Here is a 22240-nt window from a genome sequence, read left to right as displayed (position 1 = left end):
TGTATCTAGTGACTCCCAATGACAGAATATAGTAAAAAAAGGTATGGACAATTAAACATGAAATTATTATAAGACAATTGACTTCCATTGACCTCCCCTCCCCTCCCCTCCCCTCTTCTCTTCTCTTGAAAGCTAGCTGCCCTACAGAAAGGTCCAAGTGGCAAGCTGCTGAAGGAGGTTTTTGGCCAACAGCTATTAAGGATCTGAAGTCTTCAGTCAATAGCTCCTGAGGAAGTAAGTCCTACTAATAGCCACAGGAATGAGCTTGGAAGCAGAGCCTCCCTCAGTTGAACCTTTAGGTTGTAGATTTATGAAAGACTTTGAGGCAGAAGCACTCAGCTGTGCACAGATTCTGGACACATACAAACGGAGAAGATAAAAGTATGTTGTTTCAAGCCACTAATTTTGGTGAAACTTAGAAACACAGAAATAGATAACTAATACAGCAACCAATTTCCCGTTTCTATTACCACTTGGTTTGTTCTCTCTCCTTGGGGATTCTCATTCCCCATATTTTGCCCCCCTCAATTTAATTCCTTCCCCAACCTGCTCAGGTCCAACTCCCCACATTGTCTCTCCTGCCCATCAATGCCCTCCTCAGCCCTCTCAGGCTCTGTCTTCTCACACTAGGCTGCTCCTATAAGGTGACGTCTTCATCAACCAGCTTGACTCTGATCCCTCAGAGCCACCCTCCACGTGGACACCCTTTTCAACCTGCTAAGTCTCTGACACTCCAGTCTCGGCCCCTCACTCCCTACAATGGATGTCTTCCTTGCTCTGCCTCACCTAAAGGCTTTAGAGCTGAATTACTCAGGAAGGAGAGGGGAAGTGCAGGGTGTGTGCACTTTTAGTTTTGACATATGTATCACACACACACACACATTGCCAAACTACCCTCCAAAAATCTTAAATCACATAACACTCTTGCTTACCCTTTTCTTGTCACTCAGGGTTCTGGTTAGTTTTTCTTTTCCTGTGTTGCTTCTAGGTGTCCTCCCAATGAAATGTCAAACAGTCTAATTTTTTCCAAAAATATTGGCTAAACTTTTCTGTATTGGCAGAATTATCTGCCAAGGATTTACATCCTTTGTCCGTAAGTTGTAATATAGAGAATTGTGAAGGAAAAAAAAAAAAGGAAGGTATTTATTTATAAAGAATCACAATATGCTTTCCAACAGTTTGTGACAAGATGAACATTTTAACTTTTGGCCTGCAGGAAATGTTTCAAAAAGGATAGATTAGCTTACTTTTTGCTAAGTTCTAGATTAATAACTAGCTAAGAAGGGGTAATCTCTTTCTCAGTCCACCTTTTAGCTTTCAGATTACAATCTGTGCTCAAATGCCTAGAGCGCTAGCTATTCTGGCCTATGTCTGTCCCTGAGGGTAATATTTTATAATTAAGATTTATCAAGTACTTTTTGTGACTCTCTTAATTCACCCAGTCCTCAGAACAGCATCATGAGTATTATTTCTGCTCCCATGTAACATAAGGAAAAATTGAACTTCTAAGAATGTGACTTATACTTCTATGTACAGTGATAAAACTGGGGATGAAAGTCTATGTCTCTAACTCCAGGCCCTGAAATCTCTCCACTTTGTTCTACGACATCACTGAGTTCTCCTCCTTCAAATAAGTAGTCTTGAAAGCTTAGCGCTCCTTCCACATTAGAACCTAAATATGTAGAAACCTTTGTCCAGTCTGAAAGACTATATTTGGCCAGGCTGAATCAGCTTTTTAGAAGTGATTTGTACTTGAATTTCCCTATAGTTCTTTATCGCACAATCAAAATATAGTTTTCTTAAAATGTCCTGGAATATTAGGATGGCTATACTTACTAAAAATGGAAATAAAATAAATTAATATATGAAGAAAAATCTAAAACCTCATAACTAACACTACATCAAAAATGATTTTTCTGGTTAGTGGTGAAGTTTAATTTAAGAAGATCAACCAGATGCCACTGAAACAAATTAAAAGTGCTTCAAAGAGGACTTGTCAAATAAATTGCAAGGAAATACTACAAATAATATGTATATGTTAAAAAAAAAAAGAATGAATCAAGTGCCCGTGGCTCACGCCTATAATCCTAGCTACTCAGGAGACATATATCAGGAGGATCACAGTTCAAAGCCAGCCCTAGGCAAAGAGTTCTCAAGACCCTATTTCAAAAAATACCCAACCCAAAAAAGGGCTGGCAGAGTGGCTCAAGTGGTAGAGCACCTGCCTAGCAAACATTTGGCCCTGAGTTCAAACCCTAGTACTGCCAAAAAAAAAAAAAAAAGGAACGAGCTGATAAAGAGTGTTTTCCAGCTAGATTATTAAGAGAAAACAAATACACCATGTTACAGAATAAAGCCTTGAAGTTCAAAGAGAGAGAGAGAGAGAACAAACACAGATTAAAAAAACCAGTGTGGCTGGGTGCCAATGGCTCATGTCTGTAATCCTAGCTACTTGGGAGGCTGAGATAGGGAAGATCATGGTTCGAGGTGAGGCAGGCGAATAGTTCGAGATACTCCATCTCCAAAATAACCAGAGCAAAATGGACTGGAGGCATGGCTCAAGTGGTAGAGCACCTGCGTTGCAAGCATGAAGCCCTGAGTTCAAACCCCAGTCTCACCCCCCCCCAAAAAAAACCAGTGTGGACAGTGAAATACATGCATAGTTACATAGATATTGATATATGTTCAGAATAGTAGAATATCTCTGGAGAATTACACAAAATTCTGAAATAGTGGATACTTCTGGGGAGGGGAAAGTGGATGACAAGGGTGGGCAGGAGACTTACTTTTCACTGTCTATCCCTTTATACAAATTGAATTCTAATCATGTGCTGATATTGTTTGCTAATATTTTAGTTGCATATTACTTTGCAATTTTTAAAGAATTTTTACACATATAATTTTACAGACTATACATGCAACCCAAGGTAATATCATGCCATTGTCATAAAGATCCCTGAAATTTTTCCAATCTCCAGCTTACTTCAGCTTCCCCTGTCTCCACTCCCTTGAGCTCCAGCCACACCTTAGAGAAGATTGAGCTCCACTTTCTCTCCCTGCCAGCAGGGCCTCCAGCTCCACTCTCTCACTCCCTTCTAATTAATGTAACTAGGCATCCTCTTCCATAATTACAGGGTTTGTCAGTGAAATCAATAGTTGCCTCCCTTGTGACAATGACATTTTAGCCCCATCAATCTCCCTGGAGCCTGGAGGCTTCTCTGAGCCAAGAAAACTCCCAAGATTATTAACATATGTATTTTCTCTCACTCATTTTCATGCATGTGTATAAATCAGCCAATTCTTAATTCATGTAATTTCATACAACCTACCTATGATTATTTGGAGATAAATGGCAGCTGAATGTATATTTTAATGGCTTTATTGAGATAATTTACATGCCACAAAGTCCACTATTATACATATATGATTCTATGATTTTTAATAAATGTAAAGTGCTGTGCAACTTCAAATGTATATATTTTTACAATAATCTTCAAAACCTTTAAAATATCCCAGACCATAATAAGCTTCTGATATGACTCAGTTTCTCTCCTCTGACCTCAACACCAAAACCTGTTCCCTGCCTTATTCTTTAATGGAAGACTTATAGTACTATTGTTTCTTTAAAACCGTAGCATGTAAGACTTTAAGACTTGAATGGGCCCTCAGAAATAGAGGTGGGAAACTGAGATTCAGCCAGGACATATGATCTGCCCAAAGTCATATAACAAGTTAATAGTAGAGTAACAGCTAAAATCCAAGATTCTTGTTCAAAGTCCAATCAAATCTGCATGACAGCACTGAGCCTCTTCTTTCAAGCATTGCTAATGCCCTGGAAATCAATGAATCAATGACCATCAATCAATTTTCCCAGCTAAATCTGAAGATTTAATGTTGGAGGATAGGCTTCGTTTAAGGATAGGCCTAGGGAATAGCTAGAAATTTCTTTCTTGGTATTTAGCACAGTTAACCAAGAAGATAAGTTCTTTTCTATCCAGAGAAATACTGATGGCTATTAATCAACAGTATGTATCATTATTACTACCCTAATTATTGTATTTTTCTAGCATATATTAGCAAGATGTGAAGGTGGTATGAAACTGTAGCAGATAAAACCACATAGGCACTGCTTCCTGCTTTTGACAAAAATTGTGCTAAAATTACCCCCTAATCCCCAATGGATTTGAGCCAGGGAAAGCAATTTAGCTTCTCATCTTGTTTTTCTAGCAATCAGTATGTAATAATTAAACAACTGGTGATAAAGAGAGAAGCACATTTTATATATTTGTGTTATGGGAGCTGAAAATGTTCTCTGCCATCAACTATAGTGGTGTTTGGTGTCACAATAGCAGGAAGGAGCAGACCAGTAAGTTTTGAGGTGAATATGGTATTCTGAAATCTTCAAAATGTTCAGTTTGACATAGTTGACACTGTCAACTATTCTCATATTTTTATCAGAAACAATACTTCCTCCTTTAAAAATCATCTTTTCTCCCAGTGATTTTCATTCTAAGAATGTATCCTTTTAAAAAAGCAGAAGCCAAGGCATGGTGGTACACACCTGCAATCCCAGCTATGCACAGGAAGTGTAAGGAGGTGGATCACTTGCTCCAGGCAAAAACATGAGACCCTATTCAAAAAACCACTAAAGCAGAAGGGGCTGGAGAAGTGGCTCAAACAGTAAAGCCCAAGTTTAGCAAGCATGAGGCCCTGAGTTCAAACTCTAGTACTGCCTAAAAATTAAAAATAAAAAAAGAGACTTTGGCAAGTCAAAAACAAATAAAAAATAAAAATAAAAAAGGAGAGACTCATATATAAAGATATCATGCGTTTTGGTAGTAAAAAAGAAAGTATAAAATATATTAGTAAGGAAATTTAGTTTAACAGGATAAAAGTGGGGAGAAATGGGGAAAAAAAAGAAACATTTCCTGCCCTCATGCAGGAAATGGGAGTAGAGTCTCCTCATCACATTTTTTATAAAAGCAAAATTTTGGAAATAATTAGAATCAATTAGGATGATTAAAATATGAAAATCCATAAAAGGGAATTTTATGCAGCCATTAAAATCACTTTTCAATCTTAAAATTTTAAGCTTTTTGAGCTATACTTTATATTCCATAAAGTTTACATTTCATAAAGTTTCATTAAACTGCAAAAATTTACAGAGTTGTGGAACTATCACTATGTATTAATTTGTTTTGAATTACTATTATGAAATGGCTGAGGTAGGCTACATTTGAAGAATAGAGAGAGGTTTATGTAGCTCACAGTTTTGGAGACTGAAAGTTCAAGATTGGGCAGCTCATTGATTTGGTCTCTGGTAAGGGCCTAACAGAGGGTGGTGTCACAATGGTGGGAGTTTTGTGTGTATGGGGCGGGGGAGAAGAGATGACATCTTGACACTGGAAGCCAGAGATTTGGGCCAGGCTCACTGTTTTTGTAACAACCCCCTGGTGAGAACTAACTCAGGATCTCATAAATACAACCTTAATACCTCCCAAGGGCAAAGCCCCAATGAAGCAAGGACCTCACACTAGGCCTCCACCTCTTAAAGTTCCTATCACCTCCCATATCGCCAACTGAGGAACAAGTATCCAAGTGTGTCCCCTTGGGGGGAACACTCAAACCATATCCAAATCATATTATATCACAATCTAATTTAAAAATGTTTTATCACCCAAAAAGAGAACTCATACCCATTAACAGTCAATCCTCAGATTCCAAACTATAAATTGGGAAGAAAAATATAAACGACTCAAAAGATTCAATAAAGGAAAAGTAATTCACAGGAGACATGCAAATGAATATACATATGAAGATGTTCAAATTTTATAAGTAATAAAGGAAATAGAAACCAACACAATGAGGTAACATTTCTCCCCATTAGACTAGCAAAAATGAAAAAGATTGGTAACATCATTGTCTAGCACAGGGTAAAAAGGCATTCTTTATACGTATGTGTTAGGAGTATGAATTGTTACAACCTTTTTGGAAATAATCTGACACCATTTTAACTTTTTAAAGCACATACCATTGGAGCCAGAAACTCACTTTGGGAATCTATCCTATAGAACTTAAAGGACCAGTATGTAAGGGTATACGTACAAAACTGATTTTTGCATGGATAGCCAGTTACAGAATAGTATGTATAATATGATACAATCTTTATACCAGAAAGTGCTCTTGGCACAAGAAATACATGCCTACTTTCAGTACTCCCAGAAACCCTATGACAGCAGATAATACTTTCAATCTCCAGAGAGGAAACTTGGGCGTAAAGAAGTGAAGCAATATGCTTTACATCTTATACACAGTTACCAAGTGGCAAAGCTAGCCTGCCCATTCAGGTCGTTCTGGCCCCCAAACCAACATATCTGCCAAAAAAGGATAACTTTGTGGATAGAATACCTGAAACTCCCTCAGTGGGGAGCGGGCACTCTTTTGGATATCATTTTTGAGAGTGCAGCCAAATGTAGAAGTCTGTGATGAAACTGGGTAAAAGAAGAATTAGCAAGGGGAATGGCTTGAGGGGAACATGCAAAATTCAATAAATAAAATCCATTCATTTATTAATGTGACAAATATTTATTAGCATTTACTATGCAACAATCACTGCTGAAGGCACCAGGGGATATGTCAATGATTAAATCAGACAAAAATCCCTTTCCATAGGGATTTACATGGGGGAAGATAAAATAGACAATTCATAAATTGGATATAGATATAGATATATCATGAGAGATGGTGAATAGTGCTATAAAGGAGTCTCTTTTCAAGCTCACAGGGTTATTAACAGAATTCATTTCCTTGCATCTGTAGAACTCATAACTTGCTTCTTTAGGGCCAAGAAGAGAGCAGATATCTATTCTTTAGACTTCTTTTTAAAAGGGGTCTGATTAGTTCACTTGATTAGGTCAGGCTCACTCTGAATAATTTCCAATGGATTAACTCAAAGTTCACTTCAGATGAGGGACCTTAATTATATCAGAAAATTTTTCTTGAGCTCCAGTTTAGCCACAACTTCCTAGTTGGGGCTGAGGTCTGAGCCACGTGACTTTGTTTCAGTTCGCTAAAGGTGGCAGTGCCCAGAGCAGCAGCTGAGCCATTTCAACAAGAGCTTTATCACATGTCCCAATCACTGTGAGTTGATGGGAATCTAAAATTTCACTCAACACTGCGAGTTGATGGGAATCTAAAATTTCACTCAACACTCAGGTCCTAAAACTGTGCTTCTTCAGACTGTGAGGTCTTTAGCCTACCTGACTACTTCATACATTTTCACGTGCAGAAGGGCCACCGAGAGCTTGTCAACTCTTTCCCAGAATTTCTGATTCAGCATGAGGAAGTAAGGCCCAAAATAGGCCTGTGTAACAAGTTCTCAGGTGGTTTCTGCACTGCCTATCCAAGGATCAAATTTTGAGAACCACAGGTATACATCATTCATTCCCTCACCCATTCAGCAAGCACCCACTCTTTTGCCACAATCTAGACAAAAGTGTGATATCCTGGCCTCTGTCCTCTCAAAGCAAACTGCTTATGGGCAGGCAGAGTGACAATGGACAAGCAAGCCATTTGTATTCAGTATTATCAATGCTATAAAGGAGCAAACACCAAGGACCATGGGAAAAGACAGGAGGCTCTACCTTGGCCAGTCAGAAAGGCTTCCTGGAGGAGGTCCCACACAGGTCATTCATGTACATTTAATGTCATGATAAAACATCTCTACCACTTTATTCAGAAGGCAAAAACTAATGATGAACAAGTATATACCATGTGATCCCATTTATACAGAACCACATCCCTTGATCTGTGCCTGTATGATATCCATAGAGGGCCAAATACTAGAATACTTTTAATTACTGATATTTTAACAAAATATCAATAATTCCCCTCTTTGATAAGAATTAAAGTAATTTTTATACTTTCAAAAGAACTTTTTTCACCTTTGCCATGTGACAACCTAATCACCCGAGTGATCGGATATTCAGAAGTCCCACTCACATTATACTAGGCATGTATACCAGGGGTCAGGCATCACAGGGTCCGTGTTAGAATTCTGTCTAGCTCATGTCAATTAAGCAGTCAGATATATGAGCATGGAGTTCAGAACAAAGGTCTGAATTGGAGATGTCCATTATGGTGTCATCAACACATAGATAGTACCTAAACCTTTGAGACTGGGTAGGGTCTCCAAAGGAGTGATACTGATAGAAAAGAGGTCTGAGGCTTGAGCTCTAGAGGTTGAAGAGATGAAGTGGAAGCAAACATAGAGACTGAGAAGGAGAAGCCAAACCAAAAGAATGTGATGTCATGGAAGTCAAGTGAAGGTGTTTCAACTCCATAAAATGCTTTTGCTAAGTCATGTAAGAGGATGACAGTATTGTCTATTGAATTTAGAAACATGAAGGTAGTTGACAAAAGCAGTTTAGGTACAGTGTTTGGACTGATAACTAGAATCTGTTTAAGACAGAAGGAAAAGAGAGAAAAATAAGAGTTGGTAACTAAAGAAAACTCCTTTAAGGAAATTGGCTATAGATAGGAGCCAAGAAATTAGTGCATTAATTGAAGGGGAAAGAAGGATCAAGAGAATTTTTTACAATGGAAGAAATAACATCATGTTTATATGCTGATGCGAATTGTCCAGTAAGAGGGAAATTTTGATTATGTGTATATTACAGAGGGAGGTTGCTGGAGCAGTGATCTTGAGTAGTAAGAAGGAATAGAAGACAGAATCTTCACATGGGGGAAAGATGGAGAATCAGAAGTGTCCATTGTTTTGACTCCATGAATAAGAAGAGTCAGGTAACACAGGAAAGACTATATTCTGAAGAGAGAAAAAGTGGAAGAGGATTGGAGCATCAGGATTCATGAAACAAGTAGTAGGACAGCAGAAAAGCACAGAGAATTCGACGCATTAGAGAAAAGCAGTAAAGAGCTCCCCGAGAGGGGGATAGGAAGCTGAAGAAGAAATCACAAGGTAAGCCAGATGGCCCTGACAACAGACTGGAAATTGTAGCTGCATGATAATGCACACTTCCCGAAAGCCTTAAATCTAGTATGGGGATCTGGTGACTGCTTCAATATGGAAGGCTAGCCTCTGTGAATAAAGACATTCTCACCCTCCCCTTTATCACAGTGAGGCAGACTAGAAGTAGGAAAATCTGGGGCTGATGTAGGTTGCCTAGGGATGGGCCAAACCACCCTCACCTGGCTGGGAACCACCCATGCCCCTCCCACTCGTTCATTATTGGGTGGGAACTTCCTGAGCCTGCCCTCCCACAGGCAGGTTTTAAAGGCACCTGGAAAAGCATACTCTCTTTCTACCAGTAGACTCAACCTGCGCCCATCGTACCTTCTTCTTCCTTCTTTCTTCCTTCTTCCTTCTTCTTCCTCCCTTTTACCACCTGACAAACGTGTAACTCCCCTTTTCTCAGTAAAGCTATCCTACCTCACCCCATCCATGTGCTCTGCTTGGATGTTCCCATTTGCAGCACAAAAATCAGGATCTTCTGCTTACAGACTGCACAGCACCATTAACAATAGCATCTTGGGATACCATCTTGAGTTTGAGACTGAGACACTCTGGAAGCTTGAAAACAAGGAACAATCATGTTCAGGGAGCCTTGGAACACCCTGTCACAATGCATGGGTAGGAGACAGCCACAAGAGGTGAATGCAGAGAGTGTCTGATGTGATCCCACAGAGAAGTATAAGCAGCAGAGAACTCTGGCAGTGAAGGCACTGTGGCTAGAGGTCCTGCCTCCCTGGTAAGGACAAGGTCCCATTACCTCAGGGCTGCGGTGGACACAAAGCACTGAGCCTGTTTTTGGTATGGTATTTTGCCTCCAGGGCCTGCTTCTTGGCTATGTGTATTGGCTGCTAGGTGGGTCAGAGCCCTGATCCCAGAACTTCTGAATCACATGATATCCACAGCCTCCTCACCCCACAGGGAAGTGAACTGCCAGGCAGCATCTGAAAGCACTGAGACCCACCACCAGGATCTGTATCCTGGCATGTGTTTGCTGCCAGGTAAATCTGAGGGCTGGGAGCCTAGGCCATCTGAATCATGTAATTTCCACAGCCTAATGATACACTTCAAGCTCCTAGAAAAACAAGAACAAGACAAGCCCCAAATTGGCAGATGGAAAGAAATAATAAAGATTAGGGCAAAAAATAATGAAGGACCAAAAAAACTATACAGAGAATCAATGAACCAAAAAATTGGTTCTGGGAAAAGATAAATAAGATTGATAAAACCTTAGTGAATCTGATTAAAAGGAGGAAGGAAAAGACTCAAATGAACAAAATTAGAGATGAAAAAGGGGACATCACAACAAATGCCAAAGAATCCAGAGGAACATAAGGGAATACTTAGAAAATCTGTATACAAATAAGCTGGAAAATCTAGAAGAAATGGACAAATTTCTAGATGCATATGACCTACCAAAATTGAACCAAGAGGATATAAACCACTCAAATAAATTTACAACAAGCAATGAGATTGAAGCACAAATAAAGTCTCCCCAAAAAGAGAAGCCCAGGGACTGGATAGATTCACTGCTAAATTCTACCAGACCTTTAAAGAATAATTAACACCAATATTTCTCAAACTTTTCCATAAATAGAAAGGAAAGAAACACTATCCCACTCATTCTATGAAACCAGTATTATACCCATTCCAAAACTGGGCACAACAAAAAAGAGAATTATAATTCAATCTCTTTAATAAATATAGATGCAAAATTCTCAATAAAATACTTGCAAACCACATTCAACAACACATTTAAAAGACTATGCAGCACGATCAAGTTGGTTTCATTCTAGGGATGCAAGGATGAGTCAATATACAAAAATCAATAAATGTAATATAGCACATAAACAGAATAAAGGACAAAAGTCACATGATCATTTCAAATGGTACAAAAAAGGCCTTTGACAAAATTCAATATCCTTTTATGATAAATACTCTGAACAAACTAGGAATGGAAGGAACATACCTTGACAGGTATATAAAGGCTATATATAACAAACTGACATCCAACATTATGCTAAATGAGGAAAAGCTAATATCATTTCTTCTAAAGTCAGGAATGAGACTCTTCCTATCTTCCTACTCAAAAAATTCAGTACTTGAATTCCTAGCCAGAGCACTAGACAAGAGGAAGAAATAAAAGGGATATAAACTGGAAATAAAGAAATTTAATTATTCCTATTTGCAGATGATATGGTTCCATGCTTAAAAGACTCTGAAGAGTCCACCAAAAACAACTACTGGATCTGATAAACATTTTTGACAACATAGCAGGATATAAAATCAACATATAAAAACCAGTAGCTTTTCTATATACTAACAATGAGCAGGCTGAGAGAGAAATCAGTAAAACAATCTCATTCACAATAGCCTCGAAAAATTTAAACGCTGGGCTCGTGGAGTGGCTCAAGTGGTAGAGCACCTGCTTAGCAAGCATGAGGCCCTGAGTTCAAACCCCAGTACTACCCAAAAAAATTCAAATACCTAGGTATTTAACCAAGGAGATAAAAGATCTCTACAATGAAAACTATAATACCTTGAAGAAAGAAAGTGAAGACACTAGAAGATAGAAAGACTCTCCATGTTCATGAATTGACAGCATTAACATAGCGAAAACGGCTATACTATTGAAAATAATCTACAGATTCAATGCAATGCTTATCAAAATTCCAATGTCCTTCTTCACAAAAATAGAAAAATCAATCCTAAACTTCATAGGGAAGCATAAAAGACCCTGAATAGCTTAAGCAATTCTGACAAAAAAAAAGAGCAACACTGGAGGAATCACAATACTGAACTTCAAATTATACTACAGTCACAGTAACAAAAACAGCATGGTACTGGCACAAAAAGAGACACAAGGACCAACAGAACAGAAGACCCAGAAGTAAAACCACACAGCTATACACATCTCATCTTTGATAAAGGACCAAAAACATGTTGGAGGAAAAATAGCCTCTTCAACAAATGTTGCAGGGAAAACTGGGTATCTATAAGGAGAAGACTGAAACTAGACCCCTTATCTCTCACTCTATACAAAATTTAATTCAAAATATATCAATTATCTAAATGTAAGGACTGAAACTTTGAAACTACCACAGAAAACATAAGAAAGACCTTGACGACGATATAGGCATAAGTAACACCTTCTGAATAGGATTTCAATTGCTCAGTAAATAAGATCAAAAATTAACAAATGGTATTGCATCAAATTTAAAACTTTCTGCACATCAAAAGAAAGAATTACTAGATTCAAACAACAACCCACAGAATGGAAGAAAAATCTTTGCCAGCTATTTATCAGATAAAAGATTATTATTCAGAATATACAAAGTGCTCCCAAAATTAAAAACCAAAGAACAATTCAATTAATAAACAAGCAAACAAATTAAATACACAATTCTCAAAAGGAGAATAGTCAATGAATGCATAAAGAACGTTCAACATCTTTAGACATAAAGGAGATACAAATTAAAATGACACTGAGATACAAATTAAAATGACACTGAGATTCCATCTCACCCCAGTTAGAATGGCAATCATGAAGAACACAAACAACAACAAAGTTGGCAAGGACGCAGGGGAAAAGGAACCATAAATCACTGTTGGTAAGAATGTAAATTAGCGCAGCCACTATGGAACTCAGTATGAAAGTTTCTCAAAAAAAGTGAAAATAGAACTTCCATATGATCCTGCTATACTACTCCTTAACATATATCTGAAAGAATACAAATCTGTGTACAATAGATGCCTGCACATCCATGTTTATATCAACACTTTTCACAATAGCCAAGTTAGGGAATCAGCCTAAGTATCTACTAATTGATGCATGTTCATTTTAATAATTCCATAGGTGCATACAGTTTACTTTGAATAAGTTTATCTCTTTTATAATATTCTTTTAACCATTTCCCCTCCTCCCTCCATTTTTAAACAGTATTCGGTGGATTTCATTATGCTTTCTTCGTGTGTGTTTGTGGGCAACGTCCTTTGATCCTCCTCACATCTAGCACTCCTTCCTTTCCCCCTCACTGCTCCTGCTGTTACTCCCTGACAGTCTCCCTTTTACACTTGTATGCCATTATTGTTAAAAATAAATTTAATTGAAAATGCTAAAAATATACCAGTTAGAAAATGAAGACAAGATATGAATGGGGAAAATATTTTAAAATATGAAAGAATTATATATATTATAATAGTTATACAATTATTTTCACATATATATTTGTATATTTATATGTAAGCCCTAACTATAGAGCACCTAAATTATAACTGATAAAATAAAGTTTTAAAACATGGGGCAAAGATTTGTATGGAAACTTCATAACTATTCAAAAACCTTACAGATTTATATCAACCAATCAATGAGAAAAAAGTTTGAAATTTTAAAAAAATCATACACCCTATGAAAGAAGAAAAGAAAGAAGAAAGGAAGGGAAGGAGGAAGGGAGAGAAGAAGGAAGGGAGGGAGGGAGGGAGGGAGGGAGGGCCATGCTCTTTTCTGGAGTGACTGTACCATTTTACATTCCAAACAACAAGGTATAAGTAATGCAGTTTCTCTGCATCCTTACCAGCATGTGGTATTATCACTGTATTCATTCTAACAACTATGTACTGATATCTCATTGAGGTTTTATTTTGCATTTCCTTGAAAATGTTGAACATCATTTTCTGTGCTTACTTGTCATCTGCATCTCCTTATTCATAGAATTCCTCTTTCACATCTTTTACCTATTTCTACTTGGATTGAGTTTTTTAATTATTAAGTTTTGGGAAGTTCTTTATATATTACATGTATTAAACTTTTGTTGAATATGTGGTTTGCAAATATTTTCCCCAGTCTTTTCATGCTCTTAATAGTCTTTCACAGAGCAAAAGTTTTCATTTTGAAAAAGTCTAATTTATTGGTTTTTCCTAAAATGGATCATTGTTGTGATGCCAAATTTAGTAACTCTTTGTAGGACCTTACATCCTGAAGATTTTCTCCTGTGTCTTTTCTGAAAGCTTTAGCTTTATGTTTTACACTTAACTTTATGATCCATTTTGAGTTAATTTTTTATATAAGATTGATAGAATTGGCATAAATTGCTCATTATATGTTTGATATAATTCTCCAGTGAAGCCATCTGAGCCTGTAGATTTCCTTTTTTGGAAAATTTTGTTATGAATTCAATTTCCTTAACAATTAAAAAGCTATTCAAATAATCAGTTTTATATAGGCTGAGTTGAGGTACTTTGTATTTTTAAAGGAATTGGCCCATTTCACCTAAGTTATCAGATTTATGTGTAGAGTTTATCATTATATTCCTTGGTTATCCTTTCACTACAGCAAGGTCTGTAGTGCTATCCCCTGTTGCCAATTTATGCCTTCTTTTTTTTTCTTTGTCAATCATAATAGAGGTTTTACATGTTATTGATATTTTCAAAGGACCAGCACTTCATTTCATTGCTTTTCTTTATTGTTTTTCTGCTTCCAACTTCACTGATATCTACCTTTTACCATTACTGTTTTATTTCTTCTGATTGCTTTGGGTTTATTTTGCTCTTTATTTCTATAGATTTTTGAGGTGAGCACTTAAGTTTATTGATTTGAATTTTTTTTCTCTTTTCTAGTGTATGCATTTAGTGTTAGAAATTTCCCACAATAGTAATAATAATTATTATTATTATTGTACTGGGGTTTGAACTCAAGGCCTTGTGCTCGCTAAGCAGGTGCTATATCATTTGAGCAACACCTCCAGCCCATTTGCCACTTGAATAAGGTGCATTTTCATTTTCATTCAATTCAATATATTTTTTTTTATTTCTCTTGAGATTTTTGCTTTGACCCATGGATTGTTTACATGTGTATTGTTTAGTTTCTGACTGGGGATTTTGCTATTATAATTCTATTACTGATTTTTACTTTGGTTCTATTGTGGTCAAAGAATACAATTCTTTTAAATTTGTTGTTTTTTTCTTTATGGTCAAAAATATGGTCTATCCTAGTGTATGCTGTGTGCACTTGAAAAGAATGTGTATTCTGCTGTTGTTGGGTGGAGTGTTTAGAAATATCTATTATTAGATCGTGTAGTTAATGCTGTTAATTTCTTTTAAAAAATTTTATTAGCATAAATTAATTGTACAAAGGGGTTTTGTTGTCATATTTATATACATACATGCAATGTATTTTGATCAAATTTGCCCTGTCTGTATTACTCTTTCTTAACCCCCCTCCATCCGCTCTCCTCCTTTTTAACAATTTGTAGTGGGTTTTCTTATGCTATTTTCATATGTATATATGATGTACTTCTATCATTTTTACTATCACACTTCTTCTTGCCCCTTCCCTCCTCCTACTGGTTCCCCCTCCCCAGACAGTACACTTTTACAATCATGTCATATTATTATTATTAAAATTATTATGTCTAGAGTCCACATATAAATGTAAATGTGGTATTTGTCCTTCTGAGTTGGCTATCTCGCTTAACATGACAATCGTCACTTCCATCCATTTTCTTGTAAATGACATAATTTCATTGTTCTCTTGTTGCTGAATAATACTCCATTGTATATATGCACCACATTTTCTTAATCTGTTCACTGGTTGTTGGGCACCTAGGCTGATGCCATAGCTTGACTATTGTGAATAGTGCTGCTATAAACATGGATGTGCAGGTATCTCTATTGTATGCTGATTTATACTCCTTTAGATATATGTTCAAGAGTGGTACAGCAGGGTCATATGGTAGTTCTATTTTTAGTTTCTTCAGAAAACTCCACACCAATTTCCATAGTGGCTGGACTAATTTACATTCCCACCAATGATGTATAAGGGTTTCTTTTTCCCTGCATCCTTGCCAACATTTGTTATTGTTTGTTTTCTTGATGATAGTCATTCTGAGTGGATGAGATGGAATCTTAATGTCATTTTGATTTGCATTTTCTTTATGACTAAGGATGTTGAACATTTCTTCAAGCATCTTTTAGACATTTGTACTTCTTTTGAAAACTGTCCAATTCATTTGCCCATTTATTAATTTGATTGTTATTTTTGTGTTTAATTTTTTGAGTTGTTTATATATTCTGGATATTAACCCCTTTGTCCAGTGAATAGTTTGCAAATATTTTCTCCCACTCTGTATCCTGTCTCTTGATTCTGATAATTTTATTTTGCATTTTGTTTTGTTTTGGAGGGGGTACTGGAATTTGAACTCAGGGCTTTGCACTCTACCACTTGAGCCACATGTCCAGCCCTTTTTGCTCTCTCTGGTAATTTTTGCCTTTGCTGTGTAGAAACTTTTTCATTTGATGCAGTACCATTTGCCAATTCCTGCTCTTATTTCCTGATTGATTGGAGATTTATTCAGAAAGTAATTGCCTATGCTTACAATCTCAAGTGTTTTCTCTGTGTTTTCCTATACGTAGCTTAAAAGTTTCAGGCCTTACATTAAGATCTTTGATTCTTTTTGTACAAGGAAGAGATAGTAATCTAGTTTCAGTCTTTTACATGTGGATAGTCAGTATCCCAACACCAGTTGTTGAAGAGACTGCCATTTCTCCAGCAAATGCTTTTGGTGACTTTATCAAAAATAAAATTGTTTAGCTGGGTGAGTTTATTTCTTATCTTTTATTCTATTCCATTATGGGTCTAAGCATCTGTTTCTGTACCAGTACCATGCTGTTTTTGTTACTATGGCTCTGAAGTATAATTTGAAGGCAGGTATTGTGATACCTCCAGCATTGCTCTTTTGGCTCAGGATTGCTTTGGCTGAATTTTTGAAGTGATTTTTCTATTTCTTTGAAGAATAACATTGGAATTTTCATGGAGTTTGTATAGAATCTTTAGTTTGCTTTTGGTAGTACAGCCATTTTCACAGTATTAATTCTGCCAATCCATGAATATAGGAAGTTTTTCCATTTTCTAGTGTCTTCTTCAATTTACTTCTTCAATGTTTTAGTGTTCTCATTGTAGAATTCTTTCATCTCCTTAGTTAAGTTTATTCCTAAATATTTCTGAGGTTATTGTGAATGGAATTGTTTTCTCTGCCTGTTCAGTTATTTTTATTTTTTGGTTTTTTTACAGCAATTCTTTTATATTAGAAACAAAAATCGTTCCAGTTGCTGTATATGTGAAATTTAGCACAGAAAAGCATGTTAAGTACAATTTTCAAACTATATCCCTAAATTTTATTAGTAAAAATTTCATTTATATAAATGCATCTAAAGTTGAGACATCCATTCAAGGGCGCGCGCGCGCGCGCGCACACACACACACACACACACACACACACACACACACTTCTTTGCATGAAGCTGCCGCACCTCTTCTGTCATGGGACACTGATTTTAGAGTCCACAGAAGCAGCCCTGGGCTGTAGGCTCAGGGCAACATAACCTCCCAGAAATGCTGCCTCTAAGTAAATATCCAAAGTGGCCCAGCAGGATTGAACAGCCACATAATGTCCTAAGGGCCCATTTTAGAGAAGTCTGGGGGTTATATTTCCTTGATGTATGTCACCTAAGCTCTAAATATTGGGAGCAGGAGAGGAAAAACACCCACACTAACACCTTTGGTCTTTTATTATAGACTTGTTTATTCTCAAGCATAGGCCTGTGAGAAGAGAATGAACTTTGCAAGAGTAGCATACAAAAGATCCTCCCCCCACCCCCAGTGCACTGAGTACATTAAAACTCAGAGCCTGTCTTCTCCAGGCATAGATAAAAGTTACTTTCATCAAACTTCTTAATACAGACAAGGAAAGGGAAATTATTATCTGCACCTATGAGCCTGTGTGGCCTTTGCTGAAAAAAGAGCATGCCTGGGGCTTTCTATGTATGACTGAGCTGTGCATCTTGATCTTCTCCTCCCTTCCACAAAGGCAACTGAGTCTCTGCAGAGTGAAGGCAAGTTCAACAACTTCTCTTCTTCATCTGTCCCCCAAAAGAAGTGCTCAGCTTTGGGCACAACAGTCCCTGGACTTCACACAGAAGAAACACTGACAGTCTTTCTCACAATCCCTTGGAGAGGCCCAGTCCTGCTAAGCTCACTTCTGAAGGTGGCAAGTTAGTAAAGGTATGCCAGAAGAGCAAAGGCTTCCTCTTGGGCTTGGCCAGGGCAAAGACCTGCTCCTGGGGGATGCTGGTGAGCACTGTGATGCGACACTGTGCAAAGATGACAGGTTCTAGAGGGGCAGAGCCATGAGGCATTCACTGTAGCCTTTTAGCTTTCTGTGTCCTGCCTTCTGAGAGTTTAACATGCCGAGTTTCTAGAATTTCCATCCCTACATCTTGGTCCTCCTGCACTTGCTGCCTCTCATCTGCATAGGCCAACCACAACCTTACCTTGTCTTTGTGTTTTTCTGGCACAGAATAGATGAACCTCATCCATGGTCCTGTGGACAAGTCTGAAGGCATTTCTCACATTGAAGTTCCAGTCTTAGTCCTGTCCATCCTACATGTCCACGAGCTCCATCTTGTCCTTATGTGTGCAGTCCTTATAGTAGAGTGTGTCCCTGTGCAGCAGGTCCTTCCTGAAGGCCACCAACTGGTAGTCAAATAAGAAGGCTGGCTGCTGGTACTTGCTTTATCTAGTGATTTTGGTCAGTTACCCAGAATGAATCAACTCTGAGCTTCTGTCTATAGAATATCCAGTCCCTTCCAGCCTTCCTCTGATGGACTCCTGCCAGTGAACAATTTTGTTGATGCTCTCCAACTTACGTTTCTGCTCATTGATCAAACAGGCCACGGTCTTCATGGCCTCATTGGCTACCATGTTGTAATCATTGTTGTAATCACTGTGTGCAGTATATTTGAGTAGCTTCACCAGCAGGGGGCATTTACACATCTTCTGCACAGGCGTGAGAAGGAAGCCAAAGGTGGTGTTAATCATCTGCTAGAGCAGGTGACAGGCCTCAAAGAAGTGCCTGTGCTTCCCCTCCTTCGTAAGACTGGAGAGCTCCACATGCCAGAGTGGTTGTTGCAGTACTTGGGTGAGATTCCTCTTTGTTATCCTGATTCTCAAGGTCTTTCAGGAACTTGCTTTGGAATCTGTAAATATCTTCAGTGTTTCCAAAAATAGTGGTGAGCTGTGCAACAGCTAACATTCCCTTGTGCTTGCAACAATATGGTCCTCAGAGATGTCCTTCAGGTATGTGATGTATACCTGCTCAGTATTCATCAACATCATCTCCTGGATGATGTTGGTCCACATCTGGGGCTTGCTCTCAGAGTGCTTGTGGCAGATTTTGCTGGTATCCACTCCTGTTCCTCAACATGGGGACTGCTGGAATTCTATGACAGCTCTTCATAATTGACTTGAAATCTGACAAAGCTGGTGAGAACCAGGTTCCCTTATTCTCATTCCAGCCTCACCACCAGTCCTTATTTGAGGCTTCTAAGACTTGGATGACATTCCTGGCCTTGAAGCCCAATTCCTGGTTGTCCATGGTCACATAGTCTCACAGTGCTTCTGCACAGACCACGCTGACATTGCTCACCAACTCATTGACTACTAGCTGTTCTCTGCCTGGCTGCAGATAAAGGGTAGGCCTGGTAAATCCCTTCATAGCTGAAAATTCTTCCCACTACCGGTGTCATCCACTAAAGGCAGACAACTCAGTACCTCCATCTGAAGAAAACTCTAGCCTGGGTGTTCCTCCCGCCCTCTGATTTTTGTATGTCACTTTTATATCCTGCTATTTTGCCAAAAGTGTTTTGCAGATTTAAGAGTTTTCTGGTGGAGTTTTTAGGGTCTTTTAAGTATAGGATCATATCATCTGCAAATAGGAACGATTTGACTTCTTCCTTTCCTATTTCTATCCCATTTATTTATTTCTCTTCCTTTATAGTTCTTGCTAGGAGTTCAAACACTATACTGAATAAGAGTGGACAGAGTAGACACCCTTGTCTCATTCCTGACTTTAGAGTATATGGTTTCAGTTTTCCCCCACTTAATATGATGTTGATTATAGGTTTGTCATATATGGCTTTTACTATATTGAGTTATGCTCCTTCTAATCCTAGTTTTTTCAGAGCTTTTATCATGAAGGGATGGTGAATTTTGTCAAAGGCTTTTCCTACAGCTATTGAGATAGATCTAATTTTTTAAGTGTAGGTGCTTACAACTATAAACTTTCCTCTTCATACTGTCTCTGCTATATCCCAAAGGTTCTGGTAAGTTGTGTTTTTTCATTTTAATTTGATTCTAGGCATTTTTTATTTCCCTGCTTATTTCTTCAAAGATCCAGGGATCATTCAGCAGTGTATGTTCAGTCTCCACGTGTTCTAATATTTCCTGTGGTTGATTTCTAGTTTTATTTCATTGTGGTCTGATAAAATATAGGTGGTTATTTCTATTTTCTTATATTTGTTAAGACTTGCTTTATATCTTAAAATATAATCTATTTTGGAGAAATTTCTATGGGCTGCTGAGAAGAATGTATATTCTGTGGCTATTCAGTGGAATATTCCATAGATGTCTGTTCAGTCCATTTGATCTACAATGGCATTTAATTCTGATGTTTCTTTGTTGATTTTTTTGTCTGGATGACTTGGCTATGGGGTATTGAAGTAATTTACTATTAATTTGTTGAGGGACAATCTGTGGTTTTCTGTCTATGAAATTGGGTATGCCAATGTTTGGAGAGTACATATTTAGGATTGTTATATCATCTTGATGGATTGTTCCCTTTCTCAAAATGAAGTGACTTTCTTTGTCTCTTCTGACTAATTTTGGTTTGATGTCTGCTTTTTCAGACATCAAACTACTTCCTTTGGGGTTCCATCTGCTTGGAAAATCTTTTTCCATCCTTTTACTCTAAGCCAATTATTTGTCTCTGCCAGTAAGCTATACATCTTGTAAGCAACATATGTTCCAATGCACAAGTTCTGTGTCTTTTGATTGGAGAACTGAGATCATTAACATCAAGACTGTTGTTTTTGTAATGTTTGATTTTTTTCCTAATCCTCATTTGCTTATTGACTTGTCTAGTGTGCTTTATTCTTTCCCATATTTCCATGGTTGTATTATCTTCCTATTCTGTGGAAGGATTCTTTTAAATGTCTTCAGCAGTGCTGGTTTAGTGGTCATGAATTCTATTAGTTTTTGTTTATCATGGATGGTTTTTATTTCTCCTTTAATTATAAAGGATTGCTTTGCTGGGTACAGTAATCTAGGTTGACATTTATTTTCTTTCAGGATTCAAAATTCTTCATTCTATGCCCTCCTTGCTTTTAAGAGTTTCTGTTGAGAAATCTACTGTTATTCTTATGGGTTTGCCTTTATATGTGACTTAGCACATCTCATAGCTTTCAATATTCTTTCATTGGGAGACACCAAGATGGTGGATAGCCAAAAGATCCCAGAACTCTGAGCTTTCACGAGTCTGAAACAAAACTTCAGATCTGCAGTAACAAGGTGTCTTTGCCAACTAAGATACCAACAATTCATAGGCAAACTAATGTACAACTAACGTTTAAAGTAGCTTTTTATAGCACATAACAGCCCCAGAAGTCCAAGTGCTGCAGCTTCCAGCAGCCATGCCAATCTTCCAGAAAGTGCTTTTTCCTTTTTTTATTTTTTCCTCTCTCCAAAGAGCAAAAACTCAATGCAAAGAACTGCAGAATGAGTTCTGAAAGCACCTGGGTTGTCCTGGACCCACCAAAATTCATGGACATGGAACCTCTGACTGCCACCTACCTGTGACTTGGGCTGCCAACTCCAATACCATAAAAGAAACTACAATTCTTTCAGGTGAGCGTGTTACACCATCTGCTCTGGAGAAAACCACATAGTCCAGTGCAGCTTCTGGGCAGATTGCACCTCTCATGGACAGAGCTATTGTCTTAATAAACAGAGGGAAAATTCCAACTTCCCCTGGTGGGGGTAGGGCATTCCAGCCCCTGCTTTCTCTGTAAAGTGCTGGGTTGATCCAGCCTGTGTGGTGGAGGCTCAGCCACACCACAGGGAAAACAACACATTATACCATCTTGAAGAAACTGGTAAGGAGCTGAAACTGACAGCCTTCCCAGAGAAGAACATTCAACCAAACACCTCAATTCCAGCTCCCAGGCTTGCCCTAAGGGTGGAAGGGGCTGGCCACTACTCACAAATCAGCTCGCAGGACCACTTCAGAGAACCCACTTACCCAAACAAACTGACCCTGACTACCCACCCCCTCCCCGGCCAAAAGAAAAGCCTGGGCTTAAACACCCTCAGTGGAACCCCCT

The 22240-nt window shown here is 38.0% G+C and overlaps 1 protein-coding gene and 1 pseudogene across 1 annotated transcript in view; both read right to left on the bottom strand.

Moving 5' to 3' along the window:
- The window catches only part of LOC109696653 (A-kinase anchor protein 17B), a 68311-nt gene that overhangs the window by 35750 nt on the left and 10321 nt on the right, over positions 1-22240 (bottom strand). The window lies entirely within an intron of this gene.
- Positions 18023-19578, bottom strand: LOC109696655 (spermatogenesis-associated protein 13 pseudogene; annotated as a pseudogene).

The sequence above is a fragment of the Castor canadensis genome, chromosome X, assembly GCF_047511655.1.
Source record: "Castor canadensis chromosome X, mCasCan1.hap1v2, whole genome shotgun sequence".
Classification (NCBI taxonomy): domain Eukaryota; kingdom Metazoa; phylum Chordata; class Mammalia; order Rodentia; family Castoridae; genus Castor; species Castor canadensis.
Note: the sequence above shows the minus strand (reverse complement) of the source record. Positions and strands in the feature narration are given on the sequence as shown.